At 36.5% G+C, this 26,420-nt stretch overlaps 1 long non-coding RNA gene and 1 other non-coding gene across 2 annotated transcripts; one reads left to right on the top strand and one right to left on the bottom strand.

The window, feature by feature from the left end:
* Positions 1-20,118: 20,118 nt before the first annotated feature.
* LOC145555902 (uncharacterized) lies at positions 20,119-21,410 on the bottom strand. The gene is made up of 2 exons (XR_014091612.1): positions 21,152-21,410; positions 20,119-20,350 (listed from the first exon to the last, which is right to left on the bottom strand). It is a non-coding gene; the product is annotated as an uncharacterized LOC145555902 (long non-coding RNA).
* Positions 21,411-24,129: 2,719 nt separating this feature from the next.
* Positions 24,130-24,236, top strand: LOC145557045 (small nucleolar RNA R71). Its single transcript, XR_014092125.1, has one exon. It is a non-coding gene; the product is annotated as a small nucleolar RNA R71 (small nucleolar RNA).
* Positions 24,237-26,420: the final 2,184 nt, after the last annotated feature.

Here is a 26,420-nt window from a genome sequence, read left to right as displayed (position 1 = left end):
GTCTCTGAACAAAAGAGCTTGAAAGATACTTGAATGTTTGTTGCGATAATATTCCGAAGAAAACTTCTGAAGACCAACGCTTGTCGATCTTTAAAGCTCGCTTGAACTTTGCTTCCGCTATGCCAGTATGTCGGCGCTTTTGCTGCTTGTGAACCATTATGTCGGTGCCTCTGCTGTTTATGAACCAGTATGTCGGTGTCTCTGCTGTTTATGAACCAGTACGTCGGTGTCTTGCGATGAGCCAATGTTTAGGCGCTTTAAGCTAAGTGAGAAAATCTTTCGTCAGGTCGATTACTTATTGCGATTGTAATCAAAACGACTACTTAATCATGTCAAATTGCTTATAGGGGATAACTGGCGTACCAAGGGACCCGAAATTGCTGAAAGAGGTTGAAATAACCTCTCTGAGTGGTTGAGCGTTCTGTCGCCGCGATTTGGCTCTGTCGCTAGACGCTGAAATCTGTTGCCATACGCTAGATGTTGTCGTCTGGCGCTGGAGTATGGTCTTCCCTATTATGCTCTTGCTGCCGCTGGGATGCACCTGTATTTATCTTTGACTATAGGACTTTGCCAATTTCTGTAATTATTTTAGAGTTGACCTAAGGTTTAATGTCGCTTGACTCATTGACTTGATACGACTCAAGGTATAAACTTAATTCGCTGTGATTGACTCGAGGTTGACTCAACTCGAAGTGAAATGACACGTGTGACTAATGACCCGTGTGTGCATTGTATTGTGATTGTGCGACTTGAAAATGCAAAAAAAAGCAAAAATTTTCCGTCAAAATTGTGGAGGGTACCGACTTTCTCCCGAAAAAGAAAGACGCAAAAAAGAATCGAAGTGAAGTTTTTGAAGGTGCATGTTGAATGAGCTAAGTCAAATGTCATTTGATACTATCTCTCAAGGTGCAAGGATTAACCCATCCTAGGCTATCTCAATTGTTGACTTAATGATGAAAGCATTTGGGTAACTTAGGCACGGAGGCTAAGCACTTCATACTTTGTGGTGCAATGATGAGTGATGTTGATATGACAAGGCATGCTTCAGCGTTGTGTTAATATTCCATGACAAAGGGTTCCTAAGGGAAGTATATTCGGTTATGTATCTGTGCGGTGTGTGAAAGTGATTCTAAAGTTAGGCCGCAAGGGCGAAGTGTGTGGAAAATATATTGAAAAGATTCAAATGATGGTGACTCTTAGGCTGGGTAAGCTAATGATGTAAGGATCAAGCCCCCAAGTCTAGCTCTAAATAGATAGGGATGAGCATAGGAGATCGATCCCTTGATATGATCATGGTGTATGAATGTGAATATGAACGCATGTTTATTACGGCCGCACCTCGATGTGAGGTAGCCTACGTATCTGTTAGGAATCAGGCCGAACGTAGCTCTAGCCGAACCTCGCACAAGTGTGTGTATACCTCAAAAAGTTCTTTTTAAGGGTTGTAACGTGGCTAGGCTAAAGGTTGAAGAAGAAGGGGATAAAGGCTCAAGACCCTCGATAAGACCCCAAGGTGTGCAACCTTGCTTTTGAATCTTTGTATTATTGTGCTTGAGGTTTCTCACATTTGAGGTCTTTCTTTTTTATTTTTGCTCTTTTTTTTTTGGCTTTTGCAATTTTTTTTTTACTTTTATAAGTGTGGAAATCCCGATCATGCGGTCTATCACTCACTTGGTATTCATGTTTCTCAGGCACGGTACCGAGCACTCGATAAGAAACACAATCTGAGACGTGTTCTTATCAAAGACATTTTCATGTCAATGACATTGGAACACTTGCCCTTTGTACACTTTTATTTATTTTTTTTGCTTATTTTTTGCTATTTTAATCTTTTGAAGTCACTCAATCTTTTTTTGAAAATTGCATAAGTTGCACACCATCCCATTCCATCCCAAGGTTAGGTAAATGTGGGTTGAAAAATGAAAGGTCTATCGTTAGACAAGGCTCAAAGTGGTTTATCAAAAAAGGATTGCATATTCGAAGGGTGAAAGGTGATATGATGTGGCTACAAGGGGTGCCTCAAATCATTGGTATACCTTGTGCTTAGTTTGACATGATTTTTTTTTATTTTTTATTTTTTTTAATGCAATGTAATAAAATGATCATATGCAAGGAAATAAATACTCATTTTATTAAAAGGGAAAAAGAAAGATTCTACAAAATTAATCTAAGGGAAAAGAAAGGTTCCTGTGCTAGACTTATTGGGGAAAGGGTTTGAAAAAAAGAAGAGGAAAGCATGAAATCTTGGTGAGAAGCTTGCCTTGTGCATTTGTTTCATCATTACCCTCATTTTTTTTGTTTGTCAATTGCATGACTCAAACTCGATTCAACATGCATGGATGGAAGAAGGTAGGAAGAATGAAGGTTGTGATATGGAGAAAGCATGTATAGAATGGAAAGATGATGTAGATGGAGAGATATGAAGAAAATTAGGAATAGAATGTACCCCCAACTCAAATGACGGAAAACGACTCATGCATGAACCTAAGACATGGTCATGGTGACATATACAAAGTGTGTGCTACGACTAGTGAGTGTATGTGACATGCTGAGACTCGTGTCATGACCATGTGGCTAGACTATGTGACTAGACTCAAGAAAAAACTAAGTTAAGACCTCACGTATATGCATTAAACTGGACAGGCTGTGGTATTTTAGTCATAACTTTTGATCTGTGACTCTGATTGGGATGTAACCAACGCCAAATTAAAGATAAAACTCGGGGCTACAGATCCATAGGCTGTAAGTAGGGGTGTTCAAATCCGGGTACCCGGGTTTTCGGGTACCCGAAAATCCGGGTACCCGGATCTTCGGGTAGTTTGATACTCGGCCCATGTCCCGACCCGAGAAGACCGGGTACTCGGGTTTTGGGTACCCGCTTTTCTTGGGTCGGGTCATGGGGTACCCGGATGTCCGAATTAGATATGACAGTTTTGCAGATTAAAATGTGAAAAATTATAAACAAAGTAACAATCTATTGCCCAAACTTCACACAATTAGAAGAAGTTAAGAACAACAAAAATTTCATACAATTGGAAGAATTCAAGTACAACTAAATTAGATCTTTTAGATGCATTGAACATTAAATAAAAATAAAAAATAAAAAATAAAAAATAAAAAAAAGAAACCCAAATTTTCGTTAATACTCCGTAGCTTACATCATTCACCAACACCAACCATCATCATCAACACCAACTATTATACACCATCTTCCTCCCTTAATTCACAACCAGAAATTGAAGACCCACTATCAAGGAGTATCAACCACCATGGCCAAGCCACCTTTAATTCTTTGATTATAACCCAGAAAACGAAGACCCCTTCACAAAATCGAACTACCTACCTCCACCATTACGAGATCTATTGAAGAATATAGTGCAAGTTAGAGATAAAGACATAGAAGAATTACAAATGAATATATGGAGATTAGAGATTAAGAGGATAACTAGAGAAAGAGAGAGGTATAGATGGAAATTAGAGGAAAACCAAAGAAAGAAAGAGAGGAGAGGAAAACGGCTGTGTAGAGGGTAAAGTTTGAAAAGGCAATAAACTATAAAACCCTAACAAGTAAAAACTGAAGATTCCAGAAGGAAAAAAAAAAGGGACTTAACGGGTATTTTGGGTACCCGCGAGCTACATAGATCGGCCCATGACCCGACCCGACAACAACATAGATTTCCCAGGTCGGTTACCCAACCCGAAAACTGACAATTTTTTTAAAAAATACCTGGCTATTTTACACGGGTCATCGGGACAGCGGGTCGGGTCATTCGGGTCGGGTATTTTTGAACACCCCTAGTTGTAAGACTCGTAGTTATTCCTAGAACTCCGGCTATGACCAAAACAAGTTGACGTTTGTGCAGTATACGGGAATAAAAATATGGGTTGACTTAAAGAGACTATGACTCGATTTTAGACATATTTATTAGCTCAAATTAATTAATTAAACAAAGTCCTTTAGTCATTAATTAGTTTATTTAGGCTTATTTACAAACACAAGTCAAATCAAACTGTTAGCTTAGTCACATAATAAGTATGCACAAGTAACAGATGCACAAGTAGTCACAACATGATGCAATGAGTTTGCAACCTAACCATGGCTATAGTTCTCTAAAGTTAGGGATATGGGTTAGTCAAAGAGGGTCCATAGTTAATTGTCCGGATGCACCGCGCGGAAGCCTAACCGTGAAAGGTTGGCGCGAGTGGATGGGATACTGCGAGTTAAGAAAAACTCGCTTCCATGGTTTGGTGAATTCAACATTCTCGGATGTACCCTTTGTTGCACAGAGCGTTCAATCAGGTAGATGGAGCATGAATTCCCAAAGGGTTATGTCCATATGTAGAGCACATATGGGTTTTAGAAAAGTGAGAAAAACTCAATCAGGAAGTAGGATCGAGCAAACAGTGCTAAAAACTAGTCAAAATTAGAACGCATATTTCTGGCTCGGTATTGGAAGAACTTGGCGCCAGCAAACAGAGGCCAACGCCACAATTTGGCTTTAGCGCCTGGCGACCGAAGTTGTCGCCTGGCGCTAACATCAAATTATTGGCGCTAGACTTTGTTTCCTGACGCTAGTTCCTACATGCCTCAGCAGCTTTCTGTGCTCGATAAAATTTTCCAGTTTCGCGCAGCATTATTTCGATTCTAGTTGTGAAAGATATTCCTCAAATTTCCTACGTGTAAAAATCCTATGTTTTAACTCATTACCGATGGTCTTTCCAATGAGATCTTTTTTATGCATATGACAATAATGTTAATCAAAATTACGTACATGAAATACTTAGAACTTTTCGAGTCTCATCCACTCATTCTAAATCATTGCCGAAATCAATTTCAGGAATTAAAATAGAAATCCTCCCCAGTGGAGTCGCCAAAAACTATAGGAAATATTTCAAGCATTATCCCTAGCTTGAACCCCACTGTGATCATACACTTAAGTACGGTGGCGTCCAAAAGGAAAGAAGATAGAGCAAAAAAGTCTCCAACAAGTTTTAGGAACTTGTAAACCGTTCACGAGATGAAGGTTACACCTCTTAACGATCTAAGAGATCGACAACTCCAATAGGTCTGGAACCATGACTGGTAGTTCGGGGATGAAGGTACAAATCCAACCTAAAAGAGATTGAACCTGTCCTAATCATAGGCCTCTACTTTATTCTAATCGTATTCATGTGCGCTTTCTTACTAACATACAATCAATAGATTTACCCTAAACCTGTTTAATCTATGTTGGTTGAATTTTAATGCACAAACAAAACTATTATTGACGATCACTTGAATTATAATCATATTAACCCTAAACAAGATTATTAATTATCTTATTAAGCGTGATTACAAGTACAAATTCCCTTTAAACATGCATAAAAGGTGTGATCAAGCAATAACAATAAATATAATCAAGCAACATAATAATAATCATAACAATTATTATAACAATTATAATCATAAAAATAATAATGTTAATAATAAAGCATAATAATAATAGCAAGATCCTAGGCGTGATACAAAACAAGATTAATAACAAACCCTAGCATATCACTAAACATCAAAGATTAAATATTTAGCTCTAACATGATACTAACAAAAATATTAGGAAGAGAATAGGAAGCATCATAATAATCATGATTGTCATATTTGATATTAGAACTTTTACCCTAAACATGATACTAGGAAGATCAAAAAACCCTAACATGACATTAGGAATCATAATAACAACCTAGACATGATTTCTATATCATAATAACAATGCAAACAATTAAAGCACTTACTTGGATGCATCGTATCTCTTTCTAATAACAAAATACACATGTTAGTAACTTCGAGGAAAATAATAACCAAACAATTAAATTAAATAATTGAAATAAAGATTAGGGACCAAACCCTCAGAAATTAAAACCTTTCACGTCTAGGGCGAAGGCAACTTCAAACTATGCTAAGTGTTTCTAGTGCTAATGCAAAATTTTGTATAAAAGGGTGGTTTAGAAAAGCGAGAGAGAATAAGCTTTAGCTTAAAGAAGAGAATTGGAGAATTCTTGAGAGTTGATGATTGTATATTGTAGATGATAGAAAACGGAGTTTTTAGAAGGCTATTTATAGAGAAAATCAGCCAAAAACATAGAAAAATAAATCAGAATTCTGACGTGAAAAAACGAAGTTAGCGCTAGACGCTGACATTAGCGCCAGACGCTAACGCTAGCGCCAGGCGCTAATCAAAATTTTAACGCGTTTTCTAAATTCAGATAAAATTTAACCGTACAGGAGGATAAAATCGTATTTTCCTCAAAAACACTCTTTTATTCTGATTAAACTTCCCAAAAGTCAACAAAAAGTCAATTTATCAATGCTAATTGAATTAGGAATGAAAAGAATCTTGTAGAAGAATCTAGAAGACTAAAACCATTCCTAATCGCATTAGGAATGATAAATCTATATTAGGCCCTCCTCTAGATCATTGGGCCGCGCATAAGGCTCAAACCGGGCCCAGTTTAGTAATTTGGCCATAAATTCCTCATTATTCATCGGAATTGGGCTTATAATATATCGTTGGAAAGCTCTTTTCAAGCCCCATCCAACTATACTATTATTGGACCCTTGCTATGATCCAACCAAACTGGATTGACTGTTTTCTTAAAATAGGTTTTAAAAAACAGAGAGAAAAGAAAAGAAATTAAAACTTTCCGCAACACTAGACTGTCCACACTTTCACTTCATTCGATTATGATTCGACGTGAAAGGTACTCATCACCGGGTTTGGTTTTGGGGAGACACAAATGGGTTTCTACACCACTACTATTTTCTTGCATCAAATTCCAATCTTTGGTATCAGAGCCAATTCAACCTAAAGCCTCCAAATCTTCATTCTTCTTCTAAATTTCATATTAACACCAATTCCATCTGAATTCAAATAACACAAACATTTTTAATCTTCAAGTTAACTGGGTATCTACTTTTAAAGTTTTAAAGGGGAGAATATGTCAATGGAGTATGCAAATGAAATCAATCTTTATCATCCAAGATATCTGAAAAATTATTCAAGAGGTTATGCAAAACCCAAAGGTCAATGAAGAGACTTCTTAAGATAACATTTTGTAAAGGAAGTAATCATGAAATTCACCGAAAAGGAACAATTGTTGTTAAAATAAAAAAAAATGGTCCTCTAACTTCATCCCCAACATCTTTTATGTCCCTAGGCTAACACAAAATTTATTAAGTATGGGTCAATTAGTCCAAAAAGGCTACTTGGTGAAATTTGACAATAATCAATGCCACAATATAATAAGAAAGTGGGACAATTAATCACATATTTCATTGTCTGCTTCTGCGCTCATGTTATATTGATTTAGATTTTTTTGCTTATAAAATTTTTTTCAGTTTTTTTTTTTTTTTAACTTTAAAGGCAATTTTATTTACTTGAAGACTGATTTCATTTACTTTTACTAAATTTTATTTACTTTTGAGAAATGAAGCTGGAAACTACTTTATGAAGTTAAAATATTACAAAAATGTCATTAATGACACGGGAAGCATGTGAGTCGTCCTAGTTATATATATATGATCTAAGGGACTAGATTAGTTCCTAAGCTAGTTCTTATTTTAGCCTTGGTTCTCATTATATGTACAATACAAAAAATAAAATAAAAAATAAATAAATAAAAAATTACAACATCAAAATCAGTATTCCAAAATCAACGTCTTGAATCCTTCTTCTATGTGGAGTTATAAACTACTACCTGCATCAATTAAAAACACCAAATTAATAAAACTAACAATAAACTGCGAAAAAAATAAAAAATAAAACCCAGAAAACTCATGAACCTAGAAAACTTATGAACTAAAAAAAACCTAGAAAACTTATGAACTCATAAAAAAAAAAAAAAACAAAAAACTCAATCTATGTGGAGTCATAAATTAATAAAACACCAAGATTCATGAACTCAAAATAATAATAAAAAACCCAGAAATCACCAAAAACAACCTAGAAAATCGGCGAAACAAACCCAAAAAATTCATGAAAATTTTCAAATCAAAAAATTGCAATGATTTGAATCATATCTAGTAGAAAATGTAGTAATAATATAGAACATAGAAAAAAATTATAAACCCAAAAACAAAATTAATCCACAAAACCCAAAAACCCTAACTTTTAATTTTTCAATTTATAATTAGTGGCTGATGCTTGCATGGTTCGAATAACCGGCGGCGGTGGCGATGATGGTAGATGATGCTTGAAAGATGGCGGCATGGTTGTTGAGAAGATCGAGGAAGAAGAACAAGAGATGAGAGAATGAGAGATGAGAGAACGGAAGAGAAAGAGAAAGGGATGAGAGATTGAAAGGATTGAATGGAAGAGAAAGGGATGAGAAAGAGAAAGGATTATTGAACAAAAGAGAAAGAGAAAGATATCAAAATAAGGGAGGCGGATGAGAGAGAGAAAGAGGCTAGGGTAAGAGTTTATATATATAAGGCTGGTTTTTTTTAGAATTTCCACCAGTTCAAACCGGTGGCATTTCACTAATCTGGCACCGGTTTGGTTTAAACCGGTGCCATTTCTATTATACTAAATCCCGCCTAATTTTTTTTCCAACGGTTTTAAGAACCGGTGCCAATAACTCGATGCCAAAATGTGTTTTTCTACTAGTAATTAGACAATAAAGGGAGTAAACTAAAAAATATGTTGTGGGAATATTTGATGCCCATCTACATACAGAATTTCATTAGTAAATAGAAGTTGAAATTAAAAATTAATTTAGGTTTGCTTATTAGTTGAATAATAAAAAAATAAAACAATAATATATTGAGTAGTTAATACAAAGTTGTAAATAAGGGGCATTATAGTCAAATTAGAAATTTATTGATTTAATTAATTTATTATAGAATTTATTGTACACATATAACATGTACATACATGTAATAGGTTATTTGTTAATTTGATGTCATGGCTCAATAAAAAAAAAAAGTGATACGTGACGATATGACACTCCTCACCTTTGAGTTTTAATAATAATATTGATTGATGACTTAAACCTGAATGGACTTGAACCTAATATTGACTCGAATATGGGTAAAGTTGAATTGACCTAATGCGAACCTTATCTAAACAACCTAATTATTATATTACCTCTTATTGTAGACAAGTCATGACAAAAACAAGCCTACAATAAGATACACATTCTTTTAAACTTGATTAGTAAAAAAAGGTGATTAAAAAAAAAAAAACTTTTCGCTCTAATTTTCAATCAAGCTTCTTTGCATACTATTTTGGAAAAATTGGCCACAATGACATCAACTATTGATTAGCTTCAAAGAACAACACAAGTCAAGTCGTCAGATTACATAGTACTACAAGTACACCTATGTCCTTGGGTGCATACAAATACATAAATAAGGTTGGAGGTTGGAGATTCTACCAGAATAGTTGAATCTTACTTATCTTATTTTCTTTGTTTCTCCTTATTTTTTTAATTCATGTTAAATCTTACATGACTTCGTAATTTCTATCTTACTCCTAGAGTACCATGCACAGGTAATAAAATTTCATTTTTTTGATGTGAATTTCTTATTATTTTAGTATATATATATATATAAGAAGTTTACATTAAAATTATAGGAAAATTTGTCAAAAATAACACCACCTTTGGCCGGTCTTCCAGTAATAGCACCACCTTTTATTTATTCCAGAATAACATCACCTTTCACATGTATTTGCCAAAAATGAAACAAAACCGGTTGGTAACCTGTTTTACAGGTTACCTGTGACACGTGTCACAATGTCATTGGTCAATTTTTTTATATAATTTTTTTTTAAAAAAACCTAATTAATTAAATAACAAAGTTAAAATAATAATAAAAAAAACAAAACCACCACCTAGCCCCTGCTGCCCAGCCCCCACCCCCTACCCACCCTCGCCGCCTGACAGGGTAAAGTCGTATCCCCTAATAAAAAAAAATTACCTAAATCACTAACTAAGGTAGATAGGGAAGTAGGGTCGATCTCCACAGGGAAACAAGTCTTTTTACTCCTAATTAATTATTATAATCTAAATTATTTAAGTAACCAATATTTATGATTAAGCAGGAAACTAACTACTAAGGTTGAGAATAGGAAGAAAACAATATATGAAAGGATCTAGGGCATAGGTTCACCAATAAATAATACTTCAGGGTAAAACATAGTAATCAATCATGGACATTGCATAAATAACGTGATTAACAGGCTCTCGCAATTTATTAATCAACATAGATCTAACAGGCTCTCGCAATTTACTAGATCTAAGTTCTTATTGAAAATAGCCTTTAATATCAAATTAACATCTGTTCGATTCATCAATTTAATATTGCTATACTTTTACAAGCCGCAATTGTAAAACATTAAAACAATCCAATAAGAAATCATCATGCAATACCAATAATCAATAATAGTCAATCATCAATGCATCAATTAACCAGATTGTAAAGGGTTCTCGCTACGTATTACAATCACACAATTAATATACCGGTATTAAATCTCATCTCTCGAATCTTGACTTAACCATTTATAAATTAACTTGCCTATTGAAACTAGACCTAAACATTAATTCTCATCTCTCGATTCTTGAATCAATATTGTCAAACTCATGCATAAAAGATAGGCCTAATCTAGTCACAGAGCATTAAATCAATCAATAGGAAATTAATCTAGCATTAATAATCAACAACAATAATTTACCCCTTCATATTATTTATTAGATCCCCATAAACCCTAGAAATTAAACTACTCACACATATTAAAAACTAAACTAATAAAAGTAATAAAATAAATCATGGTGAAAGAAATAAAATAAATAACTAAGATTAAGGGAAGAGAAATCGTTACCAAAATGTAATCTGGAATTAAGAGTAGATTAAGAACAAAGGTTTAGAGAGAGAATTCTAAGAGAATAATTAAGAGAGTAAAGAAAGAGTAAAGAGGAGAAGAAGAAGAGAAGATAGAGAGAGAGAAAGAAGAGAGAGAGAGAGAGAGAGAGAGAGAGATACTAAATAGATAGAGAAAGTCTAAGAAAGAAGGTGATAATAATAATCGTCCTAAAAACGTACTTAAAAACAAAACTAAAACAAACTCCTAATTAGAAACTAATTTCTCGACAAAAGAGCCCTTCCAGAAACACGCGCCCGATCGGGCTAGAGGCCGCCCGATCGGGCCCGCCTTTTTTTTACTATGCTCCTTCTGATATGCCGCGCCCGATCGAGCCTACGCTCACCCGATCGGGCGCGCCTTTCCTTGATGGCACTAACACACGCAGCCGCCCGATCGGGCGTATGCTTGCCCGATCGGGCCCGGTCTTCATCTTCGAGGCTTGGACTTCGATTGGGCTAGATTTCTCGGCTCAATCCATATTTCCTCTCGGGTCTCGAATACATGGTCCAAATGCCTCGTGATCCAAATAACCGAGCCCTTAGTCACCGGCTCTCACCGATCTTGGGCTCCAAAAGTGGTCGTGTCCTTCTAGCTTCCGTAGTCGATCCAATAAGGCCCGAGAAAATGCTCCAAGAGTGCAATTTCCTGTAAAATACAACTAAAACTACGAAAACACTAGAACACACAAATTAGTAATAAAAGTGGCCCGAAAGAGCCAAAAACACTACTAATAATGACCACGGGACGGGGGTAAAATACCATATAAAATGGACACATCAAACTCCCCCAAGCCAAACCTTTGCTTGTTCCTAAGCAAAGATCTCATCAATGAATCAATAAAGATCTCATCAATTTTTATGCTCGTGTTTAGTCTTTTATGTCGTGGTTTTAGGGAATAATGCTTGATTTGCATGTTTGCGTGTAAGTTTAGAGAAATGCGTGCTTTTAATGGTATTCTTATATTTTATTCATTTCTCGGCTTTTTCTCTCGCGTCTCCATTTATTTGACTTGTGTTGTAGGTATGTCGAGTTTCCCGGGATTTAATAATCAAGGAGGGAGCTCAAGTGCATTCAAGGAATTTAACGGAGCTAAGTTCGGGAAGCCAAGCATGCAAGTTAAGCCAACCAAGAAGTTAGCTTCACAAGAATGAGTGCCTTGAAGCCGCCCCGAGCAAGCGCACCAAAGTAGCAGCCACCAAGCAGCAACCGCACCAAAGCAGCAGCCACCAAGCAGCCAGCTTTTTTTTGCTAGCATAACTTTGGTGCTTCGATTTGGATCAAGAATCAAGGAAGTTTGACTCCTATTTTTGCTAGCATATGGAAGGCAAGGTTCAATTCTTGAGGAAATTAGCTTTGAAAGGTTTAATTGGGTCATTTGCGGGTATTTACACCCACCTCAAATCCGGTAATATATTTCCTTGCTCTTTCTCCATTGGTTGATCACTTGTTGGACATATGTTGGTTTATTGGATTGATATCCTTGTTTTCCCCTCCCATGGATTATTTGATTTATGCTTGAGTGTAATGTCTCATTCAAGCTTGGAGAGGGTATTCTATCATTTTTGGTGGGATGTTGATTCATATATGCCATGTACCTTTGTATATGCATTTCCATGTTCTTTATTTTGAAAAATCCCAAAAAGATTTTTGTTTCTATCAAGGCAAATTTGCAATGTGTTTTTGTTTTGTTCTTGCTTTGGACGTAATACTTTTGGACTTGTATAATTGAATGCTTTTCTTCTTAAATGGTAACGGTGTGCACAGTTTGAGAGTATGCTTGGTTGATTCTAGGATAAAGCATGCTAAGGTAGTTGGTTAGAACTAGTGGGACCATGAAACCGGATTCTACTTGTTTGTGGTATGTTGGTAGTTGCTTCCTATATTCGAATTGACACCAATAGTGAGTTTTTGCTACATCCATGTGAGGCTCATTATTTTTCAAGCCTTCAACCTATATTTGCATAAGCATCATGGATCCTTGACTATTACGGACCTAATCTAGAATCTTGACTCATAATTCTCAAACTCGAGACCAAACTATCTAGGGAGGACAAAGGCATCTTTTCGGGTTGGTAATTTTTCTTTTCTAGGATAGTTTTCTTAATTTTGGTTTTTGGGTTTACATTTGCCTACTTGCTAACCATTTGAGTCTTTTCCCTTCTTTTCAAGCCACATCTTTAGATCTTGAGCATTTTGTTTCATTTTCGTTTCCATTCTTGGTTTTTGTGAAGCAATTGATCATTATTGTTGGAGTTTGTGGTGGAGGAGTTTGGATATTTGGTTCTCTTGAAAGCAAGTTTGTGTTGTGATTTTTGTGTAAATAATGGCAAATGAATAAATGAAAAAAATCCGTCCAAAGTTAAAAAAGGTAAGGACAAAGCAAGTGCAAAGTTGAAAAAAAAAGTCGTCCAAAGTTAAAAAAGGCAAGGACAAGGACAAAGCGCTAATAAAGAAAAAAAAAGTGAAAAATGAAAAAATGCAAAAATATTTTGATGTGAGTATCCTTCTCCCTATTAAGAGCATTGAGGACAATGCTCCATTTAAGCTTGGGGGGAAGCGTTCTCACGCTTTTTGTGTATACGTTTGTGAGTATAGCTTTGAATAAGCTTGGGGGTGTGTCTCTTTTGTTTAGTGCTTACTTGATTATGGTGTTGAGGATTGATCACCCTTTTCTTCAACAAGTAGGAAAAACACTAAATTTTAATCTACCCTTTACCCTTTTTGCCTTACGTTACAACCTTTGAAATTCCTTTTGACCTAGAGGTTAAGTCACCTATGGGGGGAGGGAATTATGAGTCATAGACTAAGGAGAAGGGATGCAAAGCCAAGACGTCAAGTAGCCCAAAATTATCTCTTTTTCCGGTTCCTTCGTGGAACTTTTGAGATGCTCACTAGGGGAAGATATGAGACTAGTAGGGAGAATGCGGTAAGACCGTTTGGGATGAAAGTGGATTGCAAAAACTAGTTCCTATGCTTAGCGTATTTATGTGTCAATCTACCTCGGGTATCTTGGAACGTGCACTCCCTTACTTGTTTAGAAAGATTTGCATTCATTTGTGCTTGTACATTTGGAAAAGTCCTTTCATGAACATGTGTTTGCTCTTCTTTTCTTTTGATTTCCTTCTCATGCTTTGTCTTGTTTGTATTATCATGAGAGTTATAGGTTAATCTCTTAGGAAACCTTTACGAGAGCATCACTCGTCCTCTAGGGCGATCTAGGGGTTTAAATGGCTTGTCTTTAGTTTCTAAAATTGACCGTGATTCCTACGAAAGTGAGTTAGTGTATATTCCCATCCTCTCTAGTTTTCTTGTTTGTTTCTTTGCTTAAATAATGTCATAATTTTTCCCTTGGGTTGGATTTTTTTTTGCTCGAGGACGAGCAAAAGTTTAGCTTGGGGGAATTTGATGCGTGACATTTATGGCACTCTTAGGCTAGGTTTTCTTCATATTTTTATGCTCGTGTTTAGTCTTTTATGTCGTGTTTTTAGGGAATAATGCTTGATTTACGTTTTTGCGTGTAAGTTGATAAATGCGTGCTTTTAATGGTTTTCTTATTATTTTATTTATTTCTCGGCTTTTTCTCTCGCTTCTTCATTTATTTGACTTGTTTTGTAGGTATGTCGAGTTTCCTGGGATTTAATAATCAAGGAGGGTGCTCAAGTGCACTCAAAGAATTTAACGGAGCCAAGTTCGGGAAGCCAAGCATGCAAGTCAAGCCAACCAAGGAAGCTTCGCAAGCATGAGTGCCTTGAAGCTGCCCCGAGCAAGTGACAGGGTAAAGTCGTATCTCCTAATCAAAAATAATTCCTAAGTCCTCTAACTAAAGCAGATAGGGCAGTAGGGTCGATCTCCACAGGGAAACAAGCCTTTCTATTCCTAATTAACTAAAATAATCTAGATTATGAAGTAACCAATATTTATATTTGAATAAGAAACTAAACTACTAAGATTGAGAATAGGGAGAAAACAATATATAAAAGGATCTAGGGCATAGATTCACCAATAAATAATATTCCAGGGTAAAACATAATAATCAATCATTGACATTGCATAAATAACATGATTAACAGGCTCTCGCAATTTATTAATCAACATAGATCTAACAGGCTCTCGCAATTTACTAGATCTAAGTTCTTATTGAAAATAGCCTTTAATATCAAATTAACATCTGTTCGATTCATCAATTCAATATTGCTATACTTTTACAAGCCGTAATTGTAAAGCGTTAAAACAATTCAATAAGAAATTATCATGCAATATCAATAATCAATAATAGTCAATCATCAATGCATCAATTAACCAGATTGTAAAGGGCTTTCGCTACGTATTACAATCACATAATTAATCTACCGGTATTAAATCTCATCTCTCGAATCTCGACTTAACCATTTATAAATTAACCTGCCTATTGAAACTAGACCTAAACATCAATTCTCATCTCTCGAATCTCGAATCAATGTTGTCAAACTCATGCATAAAAAATAGGTCTAATCTAGTCACAGAGCATTAAATCAATCAATAGGAAATTAATCTAGCATTGATAATTAACAACAATAAATTACCCCTTCATATTATTCATGGATCCCCATAAACCCTAGAAATAGAACTACTCACACATATTAAAAATTAAACTAATCAAAGCAATAAAACAAGTCATGATGAAAGGAATAAAATAAACAACTAAGATTAAGAGAAGAAAAATCGTTACCAAAATAAATCTGGAATTAAGAGTAGAATTAAGAACAAAGGTTGAGAGAAAGAAAATCTAAGAGAATAATTAAGAGAGTAAAGGAAGAGTAAAAGGGAAGAGAGAGAGAGAGAGCTAAAATCGTATTACTGAGGAGTATTTATACTCCGTACAAATCCTAAATTAAAACAAACTAAAACGACGCTAATCGTCAACTAATAAATACATGCGCCCGATCAGTCGAGGCACCGCCTGATCGGGCGCGCCTTTTTGCTTCCTAATACTAATCTCGCGCCCGGCCGGGCGCGTCACCGGGCGCCAACCTTAGCTTCTCTCGCCCAGCCGAGCGCGCCTTCAGGCGCCAGCCTCTTTGCCCGGGCGGTTCACTTGGGCCACTATTTGGACTACGATTGGGCCCTAATTCTTCGGGCCAATCTGGGTTTCCTCTTCCGCTCTTGAATACTCGGTCCAAATGCCCCGGTATCACCTATACCGAGAACTTAATCACCGGTTCGATGGCTCTAACCGGCCCTGGGCTATAAAATCTGGTCGTGTTTCTCCAATGCTCGTGATTGCTCCAAAATAATTCGGGAAAATACTCCAAAAGCATAAATCCCTGCAAAAGTCAACCAAATCTACAAAAACACTAGAAAACACCAATTAGTAATAAAAGTGGCTCTAAAGAGCCAAAAACACTACTAATTATGACCAAGGGACGGGGGTAACATACTATATAAAATAGAAACATCAAACTCCCCCAAGCCAAACCTTTGCTTGTCCCTAAGCAAAGATCTCATCAATGAATCAATAAATATGCTTCATCCCAAAAGTAAAAATCAAGCACAAACGATCCAGGGTAAATCAAATAAACATGCTTAAAAATTAACCAATTAAATCCATCTAATTACCAATATTCCCTAACAATTGTCAAACAGAGCAAACCACAAGAGCATATAGAATTCAAGACTAGTGCTCACGCACTCAACTCTCATTTTTGTGGCGAGTAAAAGATGTACTTGATCGCTCTCCACCCAACCTTTTATGTGAACAATACCCTCCCAACTCACACTCTCGTGTGTATAAAACAATGAACGCTCAATCCTACTAGTCGACTCGAAATATGCCAAATCATAACTCGCATTGATAAACAACACTTTCACATTCATACAATTCTATGCACAAAGGTCGGAAGGTCTTTAAAGCTTGTAATGTAAGGCTAGGGTAAAGGGTAGGAATCATTTGGGAACAAGTGAGAGAAAAGCTATGCTTAAGGGAGCAAATCCTATCAAAACCCATGATCAAAATAAATAATGATCAACATCTCCTACATAACCAACTCTAACATCAACCAAATATACTCCAATCATAATAAATAATCCCAACTCTTACAAAATCCACTCATAAAATATAGTAATGAAGAAGTGGAGTGAATAAACAAACTTTATTTCCAAACTTGAAATTTTCATTGAAGCTCTATTTTTTTCTTTTGATCAACCTCCAACTAGAACATTTGAACATTGAACAATTTTTTTTCTTTTGAAGTTCACTTATTTTTCCACATTTTTTTTTTCTTAAACTTCTTTTTTTTTTTTTCATAACATCATGCTTTATTTTTTTTTAAGAAAATATAACTCTCAAACTCATAAAAAATAAACATGATCAATAACAAACAACTTCTCAAAAGCCCACCCAAACTGTGCAAATAATAAGCACGCTACAAACTCCCTCACCTCACTCACTAATAGCTCCCCCAAGCCAAGCTTGGGACTAGTAACCAATGGGGCAAAATAAGCTTGTAATATGGCTAATAAAACAACAAAAAGTCAAGGCAACAACATGGGTAGCAAGACGGGAACAAATGTATCTACAATGTCTGGAGGCTACCTAAAAGATCAAATGCCTTCGTCCTCCACAATGTGCATAACAATGAATCATATAAATATTACTAATAGTTGCAAACCAATACTCAAATTCATTGACATACCAGGAACTATGGAACTATCACACATTCCTTACCAAATCCACTAGTCAAGCACTATATTCACAAGTAGTTGGACAAAATTGACGCATGTTAAGGTTTCAAGGCAATCAAACATCAAATCATGATTAAATAATCCACAATGCCTATCATCAAATACCAAGAATCAAAACAATTTTCTCAAGTAAGGGGCACAGGGAAGCATAGTTTACAATTCATTGGAACGTATTTTTGGATTTTTTTATTTTTCAATTTTTTTTGTATTTTTTTTGCATATATAAGAAAACAATAAACTAACCTAGAAAGCAATAAATCTAACCTAAGAAAACACACCAAAAATAAAAGAAAAGAGGAAAAGAAAAATACCAAAACCAAAATCTCCCCCAAGCCAGAATCAGACAATGTTCTCATTGGCTCGGGAACTAGCCCAGCATAGCAAGTCCTGATCATCCTCATCCATCGAGCCGAAACCCGCACCTCCACTGCCACCTGCACCACCTGCACCAGAAGAGCTACCACCAAAATAATCAGCATGAAAACTCCCCCCCGCCAGTCCCCCGAAAGGAATGTCCTGGCCGTACCCGTAGAAAGAAGAATAGTCAGTGTAAATACCACGGGCAGTGGGATCCCTATCGTATCCCTAGGGTGGAGGCTGAAACCAGTCAGGGTGAATAGCGTCGTCGGGAATGTTGCCCCGATGAGCATAATCATCGTACATAGGGTAGAAAGATCTACCCTAGTTCCTCTCTAGGTACCCTAACCTCTGGTCTATGGAACCTACCATCCTCCTAAGGTCAGTATGGGAATGCTCTATAAGTCCTAAGGCCTGACCTATACTCTAAAGATCCCAAACTGGGTCAGAGTTAACATGAGGGACGGAGTGAGACATACGAGGTAGAGAGAATGCCACATCGGGCTGAGGCTGGGGTGGTGGAACTGGTGGTGGTGGTGCCTGCCCCCTAGTGTTGGCAACTAAAACATCATAAGTGTAAGAAGGTTGCCCTGGGGGAAAGGCGGTCAAGTCAGGACTAGGTAGGGGAAAGATGGGCAAAGGTTGCTCACTCCCAGTCCTAATACACCAAAAGGGTGTCTGCTCGCTATCCGGTCGAACCCACCCCAACTCCTCAAAATACCTAGCAGTCATATAGGTATCTGATCCACAGTTGGTCAGCTGGTGGGGTCCGTCCACTACAAAACCGACCTTTTTCACTGCTATTCGAGTGATAAGGCCTCCTAAACGGATGGGGATCTTTGATGTGGTGCTGGCCGTGGCATGCCTACTCAAATGGTGAACTAAAACCTGCCTATGTTCAATTTCCCGAACCTATACACATAGTGTCCTATGACAGCTAGTTCATTAGATTGGGCATTATGGGGCTCGACCCTACCTAAAAAACACAAACCTGCAAATCTTTGCCAGATTTTTGGGACAGGGTGGTGAATAGGTTTGGTACTAGCATGTTGGGGGTCGGGAGTAGGCAAACCAGTCAAAGTATTATATATGTCACCCATTTTATAGTCCGCATGCCATTGGTGAGATAGTTCAGAATTTAATTCAAATAATTTACAAAATTCTACAAAAGTTAAACTAATATTTCTATTGTTCAACCTGAAAAATAAATTTGGCCCATTTCTACTACTAACAACATGTAAAGAAGACAGGAATTCACAAGTAAGTTCTCGGAATGTAGGATAGTGCATATAAACAAATTTTCTCATGCCAATGTCATTCAAAAATCATTTTACAAAATCAAACAAACCAAATGATTCTAGAGTAGGGCGGTGTAACCACCGAGAAGGAATTACCTCACGACCGATTAAATGTTCTAGCCGCTCCTTTTGCTCTCGGCTAGAAATGCGGATCGTCGGCCAGTATGGAAGCAGCAAATCTGGGTCATATTCCTCCCTCGAACTGGAGCTCCTACCGAAAATGGACCTAGCCCTCTTTGAAGCCATGGTAGAAAATGGGTTTGAAAATTTATTGAATTAAATCTGAAAAATTTTTATATGGAAATGTAGAGGATGAAGAGAGGATCACAAATATGTAAAGAGTTTTGAATTTGGGTGAGAAATGGAGGAGAAATCTTAGAGAGAAGGTAGAGAGAATTTGAGTTTTTGAGAGAGAAAGTTATGAAGGTAAGAAGAAATGAAGGAAGAAAGAAGGAAAGAAAGAAGAAGAAAGGGGCGGACGGACGCGCGCCCGGTCGGGCGATCTGGAGTATTTTTGCTTGAAGGCTCTCGCGCCCGGTCGGGCGATCTGATGCCCCGATTTCACTACGTGAAAAAATGACTTTGGCACCGGTTCAAACCCGGCCTAAGGCATCGGTTTGAACCGGTGCCAAAGTGGGGGGTGCCAAAAAGGGGTTTAAAAAGGCACCGGTTCAAACCGATGCCAAAACTTGAAATTGGCACCGGTTAAGTACCCAAAAAAATTAATTCACCACTTTTGGCACCGGTTAACCGGTGCCAAAAGTGCAAAAAAATTAATTTTTTTTTTAACTTAAAAATTAAATAAACTATAATTAAATGAGAATACAAAATATAAATAGAACATCACAATCAATATAATCAAATCTGTTCAATAAATATATAATCAAAAAAAAAATTCCAATATAGATTAATAAAAAAAATTACAACATATAAATCAAAATAAAAAAATTACAACATAAATAAAAAAAATTACAATATAAATCAAAATAAAAATTTTACACTTCACAATAAAAAAAAATACACATCTAAATCAATATACTTGCTTCTTGATTCTTCAATTTAAGATCTAAATTCATGTACCTGCACCAATTAAAACAACCAAAATAAATCGATTAAAATGGTTTAATTAAGCTGCGAAAAAAATTCCAAAACAAAATTCCAGGAAATAGAAAAATAAAAAAGAAAATGAGTTGAAAAGAAAAAAAAACCCAGAACAGTTAAAAAGAATTAAACCCACAAAATAAATAAAATTAAATTCGATTTTAAAAAACCCAGAAAATAAATAAAATTAAATTCGATTAAAAAAACCCCAAAAAATAAATATAACAACATTCGAATAAACCCAAAAAAAAATTAGAAATCGAAAAAAAATTAAAATCGAACAAAAACCCAGAAAACAAAAAAAAATTGTAATCGAAAAAAAAAATCAAAATCTGAAAAAAAAAATTCAAAATCGAAATTGATTAAAAATTTGATTAAAACAAACTTGAAAACAAAAATAAAATAAACCCAGAGATTGAAAAAAAAATGAAAATCGAAAAAACCTAAAAATCACGAAAATAAAACCCCAAAACCGCATGCAACTTGAAAAACAAAATCAAAATCAAAATTGAAATTGAAATTGAAAAACAAAATCAAAATCGAAAACAACACAATCAAAATTGAAATTGAAAAACAAAACCATGAAATAGAAAAAAAAAATCGAAAAACGAAAATAAAACATCGAAATTACTTGAAAATCGAAAAAAAACCTGAAAATCACGAAAATAAAACCCCAAACCGCATGCAACTTGAAAAACAAAATCAAAATCGGAATTGAAATTGAAATCGAAAAACATCAAAGTCGAAAACAACATCAAAATCGAAAAACGAAAATAAAACCCCAAAACCGCGGTTTTTGGTCTTCGATTTGTTGTTGTCTTCCATTTCTTTTTCGTCTTCGAGTGATAGAAAGGAGGAGGAGTTTCAGAAATACATAGAAATGAAGAAGATCGGTGGTGAATTGGCCTGAGCAAGAAGGAAAGAAGAGGAGAGGAGAGGAGAGAGAGAATAGGCTCATTATTTAGGGTTTGGGGGTATATAAATGGGCGGGTTTTTTTTTTTTTTTAATAATTAAAAACCGGTTCGGTTAGGCACCGGTTCAAACCGGTGCCCTTTTTATTTTTGGCACCGGTTTGAGCTGAACCGGTGCCATTTCTCTTTGTTCAAAAACTTGCTCATTTTTAGGCCGGTTTTTGGCACCGGTTTGGCCTGAACCGGTGCCATTAGGGGGTTTCCTATTTGTATTTTTCTACTAGTGTTTTCTCCAATTCTCGCGCCCGGTCGAGCGATCTAACGATCGAATTTTTAGCTCTTCTCGCGCCCAGTCGGGCAACATTCGCCTGATCGGGCAGACAATTAAGTCCGTATACGACGAATTTCGCTCCCGGTCGGGGTAAAATACTTTACTTTGAAGCCTTGCTCTCGCGCCCGGTCGGGCGAGCTTCGCCCGATTGGGCCCGAGGCTAAATCGTTTAATTATTATTTTCTTCTTTTCTCCAAAATTTGGCTAACTCTTTTCCTTCAAACCTGTACAAACACTCATAAAATTCATTAAATTCCCTCATCTCTCCTCTTTTAAGAAAAAGGAAAGAAAAACTAGTCTAAAAACATCAAAAATACGGGTTACCTCCTGCAAAGCACTGGTTTATCTAGGTCCCGCACGACCTTCTTACCAAGTACAATAACTAGGACATTTGGCCTAACGCTTGATCGGGTGGTTTCTCACCCGGTCTAGCGGTGTTTAGGTTACGATGCGGCTTCCTGACATATCCTGTGGGACGCCAAATCGCCTTATCTGGTTGATCCTCCTTGACTTGGATTGGGGGATCTTCAATGCAACGCACTAAAGATCCTTCTTTGATCGAGGGTTGCTTCAAATTGTCATTGCATTCAACACTTGCAACTCGATCTGGCGGAATACTTACCGTAGGCTCAATTTGCACAACTTGCTTGATCGGTTCCACCTTTTCATCCTCAAAACCAAGACCAACAGTGTAAAGTGCTCTTTCTATTGCATCGATTTCCTTCTTCCATTTGTCTATCTCATCTGAAAGGGATGCAACACAAGATACCGCCTCCAAGGGATCTTTTTCAAGAGCTTGGGGCTTGTTAGAACAATTCTCAACCACATTAACACTAAAACATTTTTCCTCAGTCATTGAGCTTTTAGGGGTATTATTAAGATTGAAAATAACTTTATCATCCCCTACTGATAGTGTTAACTTACCACTTCTTACATCTATGACTGCTCCTGCAGTGTGAAGGAATGGTCTACCCAAAATAATCGGGGTTTGCACATCTTCAGCCATATCAAGAACAACAAAATCAACAGGTATATAAAATTTACCTACTCTAACGGGGACATCCTCTAAAACACCTAAGGGGTATTTAAAAGAACGGTCGGCCATTTGTAGAGTTATATTGGTAGCTTTTAATTTACCCATATTTAATTTGGAACACACAGATAATGGCATAACACTAACGCTAGCGCCCAAATCACACAATGCATTATCAATCAAGAGATTGCCTATATGACAAGGGATAGAAAAACTACCCGGATCTTTTAATTTAGGTGGAGACTTATTTTGAAGTACGACACTACACTCTGCAGTGAAAGCTACTGTCTCTACCTCACTAATAGACCTTTTCCTCGTCAATATTTCTTTCATAAATTTTGCATACAAGGGGATTTGTGTGATTAATTCAGTGAAGGGAACTGTTACCTTCAAATCTTTTACCACATCCAGGAACTTACCAAACTGCTTATCCAAGTTTGTTTTCAATTGACGATTGGGGAATGGAAGTTTGATAATTGGCTTTGGAGCGTTATTGCTCTTATCTGGAGTAGCCACCTTCTCTGGAGTCGTACCCTGCAATGTAGAATTGATATGTTAGTATTATCCTTTAGCCCTGCAGGGCTATCAACTACATTGTTTGGTTTAACGGAATCAAGATTAGCATTATTTAATAAAACAGGTTCATCAACTTTGGGCATAGGGGGCCCTTCATAGTTTGAACCACTCCTTAGAGTAATTGCAAATGCTTGATCCATAGGTCTGGTCGGTTTTGCCAGCAGAGCTCCCTGTTGGCGGGCTTGTAGGGTAGCAGAGAGTTGCGCAATTTGATTATCTACAATTTTATTATGTGCTAGAATTTGATCAATTGTCACATCTCTACTTTCCATGTGCTTTTGCATACTAACCAACATTGCTCTAATTTCCACCAGAGAAGGGTTAGAAGATGAGGAGGGTTGTTGTGGTTGGTTCTTCTGGCCAGCATTAGGATGATAATATTTCTGTTGCTGTTGCTGTGGCGCCTATGGTTCTTGAGGTGGTGGATTTTGAACATTAGTACTCCGGTAGGAAAGGTACGGATGATTCCGATACCCAGGATTGTAGGTGTTGGAGTATGGGTTATTCTGCCTATAAGCTTGAAAGGCATTAACTTGCTCCACGGAACTCCTGCAATCTTGTTCCCAATGACCTATAATACCACAATTTTCACAAAAAGTCTTATTAGAATTATTATTAATCGCAGAAACATTAGCTACATTAGCAGTGCTCAGATTATCTAATTTTTGGCAAATAGAGGTCAGTTGAGCTTGCAAAAAGGATACAGAGTCAACGCTATGCTTCCCCTTGTTAGCAAATCCTCTAGGATTCCCATATTGGGAATTGTGTATCGCCAAGTCTTCAATAACCTGACCTGCATCTTCAACATCAAGATTCATAAATCTCCCACTAGCTGCAGAATCTAAAATTATTCGAGAAGAATTTCCAAGGCCATTATAAAAGGCTTGGATTAACTGCCATTGTGCTAAATTATGGTGGGGGCAGTCTCTTTGTAAATCCTTAAACCTCTCCCAAGCCTTATATAAAGATTCATCGGCTTCTTGGGCAAAGTTCTGAATCGCACTCCGTAGTACGGCTGTTCTCTCTGCAGGATAATACTTGTTATAAAAATTCAAAACAAGAGTTTCCCAGTCAGTTATACCAAGTGCAGTTCTATTTAAGCCATTAAACCACAATTTAGCTTTTCCAGTTAAAGAGAAAGGAAAGAGAATCTCCCTGATTTGGTCTTGAGTGACCCCGGCTTGCCTGATGGTGTTACAATATTGACAATAGTCGGCAATGTGAAGATTTGGGTCTTCACCCTTGGCTCCACTAAATTGCTTCCTCTCTATCATCGTTATAAATTGAGGCTTAATTTCGAATTGAACCCCATCAAGAGCCGGAGTTGGGGTGAGATGTGGAAAATCTGTAAGCTTGGGTTGTGAGTAATCACTAAGCTTCTTTGGAGTCGTCATCTCTGATTCTGGATTTGATGATACCTCTGAATCACTAGAACCAGTTAGAGGGTCTCGGTGATTATTATTATTATCACCAGAATCCGCCAGAATTTGCTTGTAGAAATTTTTCTGTCTATGGAAGGAACGTTCGATCTCAGGATCGAAAGGGATGTACCCTGATCTGGAACACCTGGGCATAAACAAAAACTAGAAGCAAATGTGAGATTTGCCTCAAAGAACTAACGCTCTCTGAGACAAAAAGAAAATAATCTAGACTACAAAAACAATCAGAAATAAAAATAAAACCGTTTCCCCGGCAACGGCGCCAAATTTTGACAGGGTAAAGTCGTATTCCCTAATCAAAAATAATTCCTAAGTCCTCTAACTAAAGCAGATAGGGAAGTAGGGTTGTAGACACCCATTTGTGTCTCCCCAAAACCAAACCCAGTGATGAGTACCTTTCACGTCGAATCATAATCGAATGAAACGAAAGTGTGGAAAGGTCTAGTGTTGCGGAAAGTTTTATTTCTTTTCTTTTCTCTTCTCTCTGTTTTTGAAAACTTTATTTTTAAGAAAACAGCCAATCCAGTTTGGTTGGTCCATAATATGGGTCCAATAGTGGTGTAGTTGGATGGGGCTTGCAAAGACCTTTCCAACGATATATTATAAGCCCAATTCCGATGAATATTGAGGAATTTATGGCCAATTTACTAAACTGGGCCCGGTTTGAGTTTTAAGTACGGCCCAATGATCTAGGGGAGGGCCTAATATGATTTATCATTCCTAATGTAATTAGGAATGGTTTTGGTCTTCTAGAACATTCTAGAAGGTTTTATCATTTTTAATTCAGTTAGGATTCTTCAGAGTTTTAATTAGATCAAATAGCATTTTCGACCGAAATTATATTATTTTATCTTCCAGTACGGTAAAATTATCAGATTTTCGAAAACGCGTTAAAATCCGGTTTGGCGTCCAACCCCAGGCCTTGGCGCCTGGAATCAATATTAGCGCCAGACGCCAGAATTGGCGCCTGGCGCTAGCCACAGTTCCTGGCGCCAATGAGCCAGGGCTGTCGCCAAGTTAGTTTTGTGGTCTTCATACTCTGTTTTGATAAATTATCTTTTTTGGATGATTTTCTCTATAAATATCGTATCAAAAACTTCGTTTTCATTCACGAATTCTCCTTATTCTTAAGTCTTCATCAACTCTCAATCATTCATCAAATTCTTTGAATTCATTCATCTCTTCATTCATTCTTTCTTTTCTAAACTTTGGTTTTCATACAAAATTCTGCATTCACAAGATCTAGAAACACCTAGCCATATTCGAAGTTGCCTTCGCCCTAGACGTGAAAGGTTTTAATTTCTGAGGGTTTGGTCCCAAATCTCTCTTTCAATTATTTAATTTAATTGCTTTGATTATTATTTTCCTTGAAGTTACTAATGTGTGTATTTTGTTATTAGAAAGAGGTACGAGGCATCCAAGTAAGTACTTTAATGGTTTAATTGATATTATGATATAGAAATCATGCTTAGATTGTTATTTTGATTCCTAGTATCATGTCTAGGGTAACTTTAATATTAAGTATGATTAAAAGTATGATGCCTTTTATTCTCTTCCTAATATTTATGATTGTTATTATTATTCATGATATTGATTATTTATTATGTTGCTTGATGATTTATTTATTTATTGCTTGATCACACCTTTTTATGCATGTTTAAAGGGAACTTGGTACTTGTAATCACGCTTAATAAGATATTAATAATCTTGTTTAGGGTTTATTGTGATTATAATTTCAAGTGATCGCCAATAATAGAT

This window comes from Chenopodium album, chromosome 8 (assembly GCF_948465745.1).
Source record: "Chenopodium album chromosome 8, dcCheAlbu1.1, whole genome shotgun sequence".
Classification (NCBI taxonomy): Eukaryota; Viridiplantae; Streptophyta; class Magnoliopsida; order Caryophyllales; family Amaranthaceae; genus Chenopodium; species Chenopodium album.
This window is presented reverse-complemented; position numbering and strand designations above follow the sequence as displayed.